This window comes from Miscanthus floridulus, chromosome 11 (assembly GCF_019320115.1).
Source record: "Miscanthus floridulus cultivar M001 chromosome 11, ASM1932011v1, whole genome shotgun sequence".
Taxonomy (NCBI): domain Eukaryota; kingdom Viridiplantae; phylum Streptophyta; class Magnoliopsida; order Poales; family Poaceae; genus Miscanthus; species Miscanthus floridulus.
The window spans coordinates 69,653,655-69,664,548 of NC_089590.1; the positions used below are offsets into that span (position 1 = coordinate 69,653,655).

At 51.7% G+C, this 10,894-nt stretch overlaps 1 non-coding gene across 1 annotated transcript; it reads right to left on the reverse strand.

Moving 5' to 3' along the window:
* Positions 1-286: 286 nt before the first annotated feature.
* LOC136495063 (small nucleolar RNA Z247) lies at positions 287-423 on the reverse strand. Its single transcript, XR_010768852.1, has one exon. It is a non-coding gene; the product is annotated as a small nucleolar RNA Z247 (small nucleolar RNA).
* Between the last annotated feature and the right edge of the window lie 10,471 nt (positions 424-10,894).

Here is a 10,894-nt window from a genome sequence, read left to right on the forward strand (position 1 = left end):
ATATGACGCAGAGGAGGCAGATCGGGATTGCTCTGGTGGGCCGATGAAGGAAGCATCAAAACGCTTGAAGCAGCGGAGTCCGGTGTGGCCCTCCTTGCCGCAGAGCTGGCAGATGGGTTTATCGTTGTTGTAGTTCTACCGGCGCCCGCTGTTGTTGTTGTTGCCACGGTTGCAGCCATGCCTGCATCCTCGGCCACCACCGCCGTGGTTGAAACCGCCACGACCTCCACGTGTAGCCGTGTTAGTAGATGAACCGGATCCACCGTGCAGGAAATCCATCCATTGTTCCCAGCTCACTAGCTAGGTGTAGAGCTCGCCCAAAGATAGCGGCTCCGTACGCACCGCGACAACCGAGACAATCGGATTAAAATCCATGTCAAGTCCAGCTAGTACATAGGAGATGATCTCTTCATCTTCAAGACGTTTGCCGGCGGACGCCATGTCGTCAGCAAGAGATTTCATCCTGTTGAAGTAGTCGGTGATTGTAGACGAGCCCTTCTGCGCTGTGGCCAACGCCATGTGCGTGTTGATGATACGGCCCCGAGACTGGGAAACCGTCATCTCTGAGATCACTTTTCAGATCTCGGCCAATGTGGCGCAATTGGAGACTTGCACCTGGATCTCCTTGGAGATATTAGAGAGCAGATAGTTAACGATCTGCTGGTCCTTCGTAACCCAAGTTTCATACTCAGGGTTGGGGATGAGCTCAGTCGGCTTGTCGGTCGCCTTGGGGATCTGCTTCACCGGCACCACAATGTTGGGCTCGAGATAGTGCGCTATCTGCGCACCGCGAAGAGCAGACATCACCTGGGCACTCCATAGGGAAAAATTCCCTTTACCCAGCTTCTCGGTGACGGGACAACCGATCAGAGAGAACGATTGTTGAAGCGCGGAAGAGGAAGCCATCGAGAATATTGTGGACTAACTTAGCTCTGATTACCATGTGAAAATGGTTGGAACGTGATGCCCTATTAGGCTCACGGCTTCGTGTTAATATAGCCAGAAAGAGCCCCTAGCATAGCTGTACAACTTGTACAACAAGAAGAAGCTAACTACTTGGGTAACTCTAGATTACATCACAAGATTATATCAATCAGAAGATATATATCCTATATAACCAAAGCCGTGATACTTGCCTTCACTCGCAATCTAAGCCTGAGCGCACAACCAATCTTCTGAGGATATCAATCAACCAGATATTACGGTCATGTGATCCTATTAGATATTCTTAACACGCACCCAAACAGGGGTCGCATCTTGTGGAACAGGCACAGAGCGTAGCCCCCGATATGCAAGTTGAGCGTGATGTAGCACACGGTTTTTTTCATGAACAAACAGAAACGCCTTTTGTTTTGGCGGGGAATGGAGAATTCGCCACGACGTCATACACGGGGCCCGCCCCCTTGGCCTGTCGTTCTCGTGCGGGTGGACCCAGGAGCGCGGGCCACTAAGCCCTGAGATAGCGGCCACCATCAGCCATCGGACCGAATCACAGCCTGTTCGGTTGGCTGGTTCATATCGTTGCTGGTTCGTGAAGAAGTACTGCTGGCTGGTTTGTGTGAGAGAAAAATACCGTTCCGGCTGGAAATTTACGATCGTTTACGACAAGCCACAGCCAAACGAACAGGCTGTCAGCCGATCAATCACTATACCATGGTCCGCCATGAATGAAATGAAACAGAAGAAGTGAAGAACCGAACCACTCCGTTCTCAACAGACCCCTGCCGGGTTGGCGCCGTCCGGCGCGCGGCGTCTTGCCCCAGAACAGAACCACTCAGTATAGGTGGACGGTGGACGGTGGACCGTTGCTACATGAAGCAGCAGCTACGCCTGACCATTGAACAAGGAAGGTAAAAGTTAGAGTAACAGGCTTCCCAAGATGGGCGCGAAGGGTCAACATGAGGGCGCACGCCGATCTTTGTTCGTTTTACCGAAATTTAACTGAAACTTATGCTGAAAGAAAAATAATATTGGTTCGCTGAGAAGTACGGCTGAAGTAGTGCAGCAGAACAGGACCATGAGGAGACGAAGGGGACCCAACAAAGATGGAAGAGGATTTGGTGTAAGAATGCTCATCACAGCTGCTGGGTGTAGGGATGTACGCCCTGTTCGTTTGGACTTGTTTGGCTGATAAGTCATGGCTAAAAGTACTGTTGGCTGGTTTGGTGTGAGAGAAAAATATTGTTCGTTGGCTGAAAAGTTCGACTTATAAGTCAAACAAGCCCAAGCGAACAGGACGGTAGTAAAAGAAAGAATCCAATGGCCACGGCCCACAGGTCATACAGTGGAACTCTTTTCTTTCAGACTTGGTCAACTGATCAAGAGTAGCCCCCTGTTCACTGTATTCAAATTCATTGATTAGGAAACCACTCTTTGCGTGTGGGGCTAATTGCGCGATTGTCCATCGAGCGACTAAAACTAAAGACCAGAGTGAAGGGAAATGGTCACTCCCATCCTCCTACTCAGATTCTCATGGCTGACTCCGATTTCTCATGGCTTAGCCCCGTTTGAATTGAAGCTACTAAAATTTAGCCGCCTAAATCAGCTACTAAACTTTACCTACTCCTATTTAGTTTGGTGGATTAAAAGAGATTAAAAGAGACTTTTTAGTCTCTTTTTAGTCAAGGTGTTTAGATCCAAAATGACTAAAAGATGAGGTAGCATGGGCTTTAGTCTCATTTAACAAACCTGGGTGACTAATTGACTAAATGTCTATTTAATCCTATTTAGTCATAATGTTTGATAAATAATAACTAAATAAAATTAAAATTAGCCGGCTAATCGTTAGCAGTCCATACCAATCAACCCCTCAGTCATTGAGAGAGGCCCGCCTCAATGAAGACGTCCGTCATGGCTTGCCTGCAGGTGCTGTGGTCGTACGATCCAACATGTCAGTGCCAGGTAGGGCGTGACTCAGCGCAAGGCAGCTCCGTGTATGATCAGTTGATCACCGTCCATACTCAATAGTAACCCCACACATGTATGCTCTGTCCACCACCACTGTGCTGGCAACAACTGTGCGGTGGACCATGAATTTGGAGCGGAGCACGAGCATCCCAAAAAGTTTTTGACATGCCGTTGCCCTGCATCCATGCTCTACTACGGTCTTGTTCAGTTCAAAAAAAATTTCACAAAAAGTGCTATAGTAGCCATCACATCGAATCTTGCGATACGTACATGGAACATTAAATGTAGACGAAAAAAACTAATTGCACTGTTTGGTTGAAAATCACGAGACGAACGTTTTGAGCCTAATTAGGCCATGATTGAATACTAATTGCCAAATAAAAACGAAAGTGCTACAGTAGCCAAAATCCCAAATTTCACCCAACTAAACAAGGCCTGCAGTACTATTGCTCTACGATTCTTTTGTCCGTTCGCATATATACAACCTGTTCGCTGGTTGGTTTCTAGGCTGATAAGCTCGACTAGTGCTGGTTTGGTGTGAGAAAAAAATACTATTGACTGATTGATAAACGCTGGTTGAAACCAACGAGTGAACGTGCTGATAGTCAGCGAATCTGTCATCTCTGGACTCACTCACGTACCGCTAAAATATAAACTACGCGCGGGACGGACCGCGTACATGGAAAGAACATAAATTATGCTTTGGGGCGATCTTTGAGCTCCAATTATCAAGCGCAATGCTTATCTATTAACCCACCATCTAAACAAATGCCCCAGCTCGGATCACAAGGACACTACTGCTACCCCGGGCGAAACCTGCCTGCCTGAGGGGGTGGAAATGTGGAATCCTAAGCCTTGCACTATGTCAAAAGCCCGAGCCCGTCGGTCTGTCCCAAGCATGGCCCCGCACGGAGGCTAGCGGGCCCAGGCTGGCCCGGTCCGGAGGAGCAGGCCGTGCCTGGGCCTTACCCCAGGCACGTGGGCCGGCACGGCACGGCCTGTTATAAAGCAGCAGGGCCGCACCTGCCACCTCCCGGCCTCCCCGCCCCCCGCGCCGCGTCCCGGCCCCGCATATAAGCGGCTCGCCCAGTCACCCAGTCGCCTCGTGTCGGGTTCATAAACCCGGGGTCCCTCGGGGACCGGCTTCCAAGCCCGAGCTCGGCCTAGGAAAACAACATGTGGTTCATGGGCCGGCCCAAGAGCCTAAAACACAACGGGCCGGAACGGCAGTCCGGTCGCCGACTGGAAGGTCTACCCAAAAGAACAAGCGCCCGCTCGTCAACTTCTTTGGCCCACCTCTTCGCCCGGAGCACTCGCTTCAGGCACCAGCCGCCTCCGAGCGGTCTCTCCAATCGGAAGGCCGGGCCTAAAACGCTGCTTCATACTCCGACCCCGCGACTCTGACCCCGCGACCGGGGCTTGTGGGAACCCTGCTCACCGCTCTTCTCCGACCGTCGCACTCAGAGCCGACTGGAGCCATCCGACCGGGGGCACCCCGTTCGGTAGGCACTAGAAGACGTGCGGAGAAAGGCAAGGCAAGGCTCATAAGTCAAAACCTCTGTACCAGGGACCATACCCTGCATGAAACAGTACTCTGCAGCCACTCTGACACAAACAGTATTATAGGCGCCGTCATCTCCCCCTACAGCATTGTAGGGGCCGCTAAAAACTCCCATACGGTAAGCCCCCCGCGTGTCTCTGGACATCGATCGCAGTATGGGCACCAGGATTTGCTATACCGGGTGAACATAGCACGGCTCCTCACATGCCACTAGGAATCGGATAGTATTTGTAGGTACCGGTGTCCACCCTAACACGCCAGCCGGAGTGTGGGTTCCACCCGTCTTCGAGCCATCCCAGGCCTTCCTCTTCGGAAGCCTGGACTTCGTCGCCGACCGACTCGGCGTACTCCACCTCCGCGAGAAGGCTCGCGACCCAGCACCCGTCGGAGGGACGTCCTCCATCGACTCCAGTACGTGCGACTTCGACGACGCGGCATCTGCACTTCATTCTGAGCAACCTCTCTGCTCAAACCCTGCTATGAGTAATATACACGCTATTATGTACTCACTATTCTCTATCTTCCGCCGATTATCCGGCGGAACCCCACTGTCCCTAACGCAACCACCATACGACCAGTTCCCCTACGGCCTCGCGTCTTCCGTGGACGCATACGCCCGGGGGCTCCAAAAGGTGCTGGCGCCGCACCCTCTCACGTCTGAGTTCGTGGGGATGGCGAGCTATGCTCCCACCTGTTTCCTCGACATCATGGATGACGACGTCGGGAGTGACGGCTCCAGCATCGGCGACGTGGTGCCTAGCCACCGTCGGTCCCGGGAGTACGCTGTGGCGGACGCTCTGGAACAGCTGCCAGGGGTAACGGAGTCCTTCCGGACCCACGCCTCGTCGGGCCCTCACGTGGAGACCCTCGAGCTCACACGTGAGCACGGGGAGGAATTGCGACAACGATGGCTGCATGAGCCACCGACTACACCAGCGCGCTCGGCGCCCCATGCGCATAGACCGGCGAACGACGCTTGGGGTCATGCCTGTCAGCCCCAGCGTAACGCCCCGGTTCGGGGAACCAATCCCCCGTAGTTCGCTCGGGCCAGTCAGAACATTGCCGCCGCGGCAATGCTCCTGCGCGACCTGTCCGAGCCGAAAGACCCTCGTGAACGGGCAATCCACAAGAACCTCCGGGCACTGCTGGAGCCGCCGCCGTTCAACAAGCGGAGTGCTCCATATCACGACGCCGACTCATGACCTCGCTCCCCGTACGGGGAACAGGGACGCAGCAGATGGGGCACTACACCCTATCACCGCAACAACCACAGAGTGCGGCACAGGAAGCCGCAATAACACCTCACCTTGCCTTGACGACCGCCCCCAACTGATCGCCTGTCCACACGCGGCTCGGGCCAAACCGAGATACGCGCAGCGCCGACCGGAGTCCCAGCCCCGACCGCCTGGGACCATGGACCTTTGTCCAACTGTTCCAGCAAGCATCGTTCCCACCGCGCTTCAACGGAGGCCGCGACAAAGGTAAGGCCAAGCGCCAGGATCAAGACGAGGGCCCCTCCACACAGAGGGGAAAAAAGAACAGAAAGGATCGCCGCCGACCGGCCAACTCCGCGTTGGCCGCCGCGGCAGATTACGCGGGCACTCAGCCCTAGCAAGACCCTCCGGGCCACTTTCACGAGCTCATGGAGAGCCCGTGCACCAACCACAACTACCCCGTCAAACACCTCTACAAGGACTGCCAGCTCCTCAAGCGCTTGTAGAGGTAGGCTGGCAGGCCAAAGGAAGAAGGCGAGGAAGCAGCAACCGAAGAAGGGGCGCAGCGGGCAAGGATCCTGACGACTGAAGTGATCTGACCGAATGCCTACCGACTGAAGGACAACAACAACGACGCTCTCTTCGAGCACCTTGGAACAGCTATGTCTTTCTTTCTTTTCCTAAGTTTCAATCTTACCTTTGTTTACTTAGCGAACGCTCCTATAAGAGCACCCTGACCCGAACACTTTTCGGCTCGGGGCGCTCGGGGGCTCCACTAGGGGGCTCTGCTACCCCTCTATTTTGTTTTTTACTTTAAGTACTCTTTTACTTTTGTATGGAGAAACTCCTTCCTACCTGAACAAAAGGGCAGTTCGTTCCTTTGTTTTACCTTACGTAGCTTTACTTTGAAACATTCCGACTGATTGCACCCCGCCTTTTCCTATGGTTACGACCGGCCGATCCTCACGGGCCACGCCCCAGGCTCGCAAAGTTGCAGCCTACGAAACAAACGGGCAGGTACGAGAAAGAAAGAAATTTAAAACAAAATTATGTTAAGGGAAAACTAAGGAACAAAAGGGAACAAGCTTCCCCGAACGGAGCAACTCCATCACAAAAACAAAAACCGATTACAGTCATTAAAACACACACGAACATTTTACACAAGGGTCCCCCCCACGAACCTAAACTTCCTACATTTACGAACTACTTATATTCGTCAAGGTATTAAACCAGCCCGGTGGCATCTGCTGACGGCGCGACCGACGAAGGCATAGGCTGCTCGCTCCCCGACAGCACGACGTTTGGCTCGATCAGGGCCGAGGCGACGTCCCCCCCCCCCCCCGAACTAGGCTCCGTGCTATCTGTAGGCTCGGAGGCATCCTCTCCATGCATGCTTCGGGCCATGTCTTGACAGCGAACATCCATCACCCACTCGGCGGAGACTTGCTCTGACATCGACCGCGTGTGCGGCAGCAAGCTCTCCCCGATTGATCGGATGTCCTTCATGCTTAGGCCTTCAGCATACCCGCTGTAGATAGTGGCGAAGTCCAGATTCGGGTGGTACGTCGCCACCGAGGTTAGCACCTCCAACGCTCCATAAAACAGCATGCTCCTGACAAGGTCCTTGACCACGTACGGGACCTCCGCCAGCTGAACCGTGGGTGTGCTGGTACGTGGCACCGACTCAAAGACTTCCGAGACGACGAGCTAGGCAGCGTTGCGGATCTGGCTGAGCTCCCCTTCGAGAGCACGTCGCTCTTCACGGGACTTGGCCAGCTCCTTGACATTCTGGCTAAAGTTCGCCTTGGTCATCTCTAGGTCTCGCTCTAGCGCCTTCACCTTTTCACCCAGCTCTGCAAGAAGGGCGACAAGCTTAGAAATAGGCTGGGGGGGGGGGAAATCAACACCACGAGAAAACAAAAAGGTACGCACCAATGCGAGAGGCCTCGAGGGTGGAGAAATCCTCTGCCTGCTGAGCCACCTACTCGCGCAGTCAGGCACTCGCGTCCTCCATCCCCATCACCTGGTCCCGAAGAGCAATCACAGTCTAGTCTCTCTCACCCCGCATCGACCGCATCCACGATCTGGCGAATCTGAGCTCTGTCTCATGATCTACTGATCTCGTAAATTGTCCCCAACTCTGGTGACCTCGATCTACCTATCTGACCCTGTCTCCACTCTCCTCCCTTCTCCATCTCTCCTCTCTCGCTCTTGGTGAACTATGTGAGTTTGTGACCATGTTCCCGTCCGTCCCTCCTCTGCTATTTGCCGTCGTCTCTAATCGGTCTCTCTCCTCTAGGTGGCCCTCGTCATCTCCGGCACTGGGCTCTGGTTTGCGTAGGTACTCCACTAACCCTAACCCTAACCCTAACCCTAACCCTAGATCTATCTTCTCCACTTCTTGTGTCTCTTTCACTCACTCTAGATTTGTACCTCTATCTCTATGACTCTATTTTTCTCCTCCGTGCAGGTCGGTTGTCTATGCCTCATTGTCCTCTTCCTGTGGCATAGACCGGGCATGGCGGCCGTGCGCACCGTTGAGGAATGGTGCTAGAGATCACCGTCCGCGGTCAAGGTCGCCATGGCGGATGATGACGATGTCGTCTATCCACTCACCGGCAATGATGACCTGATCGTGGCAGGGCTACTCCCAGAGGACGACAATGACATCCATGACGATGCTGCTGTGTTGTTGGGTATTGATGTCGGTAGCGTCTCTGCTCCGATCGATCTGGATGGTGGCGACGGTGGTGGAGGGGTGGAGCCGGCGCCATCGGCAACGGCGATAGGGACACCAATAGGCTCCAACAGCACAGATGGTACCTCATGCCTTGGTAAGCGTAAATCTAGTGTCTGAGTTGATTTTGATGAGATCTATGAGACTGTGAATGGTCAAAATGTTCGAACTACTGCTATCTATAAAATGTGTAAGAGTTAATTATCTGCTAGATCTTCTGCTAGCACTGGCCATATGATTAGGCATCAGAAATCTTGTAGGAAAAAGGTTGATCATGATGCTAGGGTTCAGTCTAGGCTTTCTTACAATCCTGATGGATCTGTGCATAACTGGGACTACAATCCTGCTGTTGCTCGCTTTGAGTTGTGTAGGTTGATTGCTAGGCTTGACCTTCTATTGGGTATAGGTGAGTCACAGGCATGGGAGGATTACATTGTTCTTGCTTATAACCCTAGGTTTGCCAAGGTTTCTAGACAGACCATCACTAGAGATCTTGGTAAGCTATTTACTGAACGCCGTGATAAGCTTAAGAATTTTGTGTTGCCTGCTGCTTCTTCTGTTGCTTTGACTTTAGATATTTAGTCTGGTAATGCTAAGGAGGACTATATTAGTGTTGTTGCTCACTATGTGAATGCTGATTGGGAGTTACAGAAAAGGATTATTGGTCTTAGGCTGATTGAGGTTAAATATTCTGGTGAAAACATTGCTGAAAGAATTGTTGTTGTGGTTGAGGAGTATTATCTGATTGACACGATTTTCTCTAGCACTCTAGACAATGCTTCTTCTAATGATAGGGCTATGAACACTTTGACACCTCTATTTGCTTGTTACTTGGGTCCTGATCCTTCACCTGATCCTTTGGATCCTAGTAACCGTAAGTATAGTCTTGTACATCAACGTTGTGCTTGTCATATTATTAATCTCATTGTAAAATTTGGATTAAAGAGGTTGAAACCTTACATAGAAGATTTTAGAACCACAATTAACTTCTTAAATTCCTCTAATCAAAGAATTGCATTGTTCAGGATGATTTTGACCTACTTCTGTGGTGGCGTGACCACAAGCTAACCTTTCCAATCTTATCTATAATGGCTAGAGATATCATATCAGTTCCTGTATCTACTGTCTCTTCGGAGTCTTGTTTCAGTTTGACAGGTAAGATAATTGAGGAACGGCGGTGGCGCTTGTCACTAGAGACTGTGGAGATGCTGACCTGCTTAAAGGACAGGGAGTTAGGAGAAAAAAGGAAACAACATGTTGTTGACAACCAAGAGTTTGAAGACTCATTCCAGAACTTGTACCTTGATGAAGATGGACCTGCTAGTGGTGCTCCTGGTACTTAGTGAAGTACTGAGGTTGAGACTTGACTCCTGAGTGTGTGTGTGATCTGTGACCGTGAAAGGGTGTGTGTGACTGTGAAATACTTGTCTATCATTTGAACAATGGTTAATTAAGAGCTGGCTGCACTCTATTTTTCTTTCTAGGGTTTCTTACAAGAGTGAGTTTTATCTAGAAAAGGTTTTTAATGAGGCAGCATTGCACTAAACAGCTCGTTTTGGTTATTTTTGTTGTTTGTCGGCTTTGGACTTTGATTATGTGAATGTATGAAACTGTGATCTGTGAATGTATCGGACATTTGGACTTCAATTCTGTGAATGTTTGAAATTGTGACTGTATCGGATATTTGGAGTTTTTGGACTTTGATTTTGTGAATGTAAGAAACTGTGATGATGTGAACTGTGAATATATGAATTATGAAACTTTGATTCTGTGATCTGTGACTGTGACTGTGAATGTGAACTGTTATCTGTTTGTGAATGTAAAGGGTAACAGACCGTGGGCTCGCATAGCCCGTGATTCTGGTCGTGCTTCGCGGGCCTGTCCGGCACAAAAATTGGCCCATAGGGCCGTGTCTGGGCCGAAGGCCAGACCCGTGGCCCTGTGAGGCACGGCGTGCCGTGCCGACCCGTTGGCTATCGGGCCGTGCTGGCATGGGCCCGTGCCGTGCCGGTCCGGGCCGAACCGTTGGCCATATATAACTGCTTCAGCCGGCACCAGCAAGGAGAGCGTCGTCGCCCAGGCAGCAGAGCACGACGCCACACAAGAGGGAGATGGCCAGATGGGCCCAAGACATGGCACGCGGGAGCGGAGGCCCAGCTCCAGGAATCAGGGCCCAGAATAGGTGTAAACCAGCGCCGCCGAAGAGATGCCGTGAGCAGATAGCTCAAGTAGCTGTGAGCGAGGGGAAAGGAAATTATCAAACAAACAAACTCTTGTAATATTCATACGCACTCCTCTGTTCTAAGAGATTCGTCTGAACTATCGCCGTTGCTGTGCTCCTCTATCTCTGCTCTGTTCCTCTTGTATGCTCAGACACTAGCAGCAGACGGCACTAGCTCGGCAGACGTACGCAAGGTGCTTCAAGTCTTCGCACGCACTGCAAAGCGTGCACAGTTGCCTAGTGAAAGTTGGCCG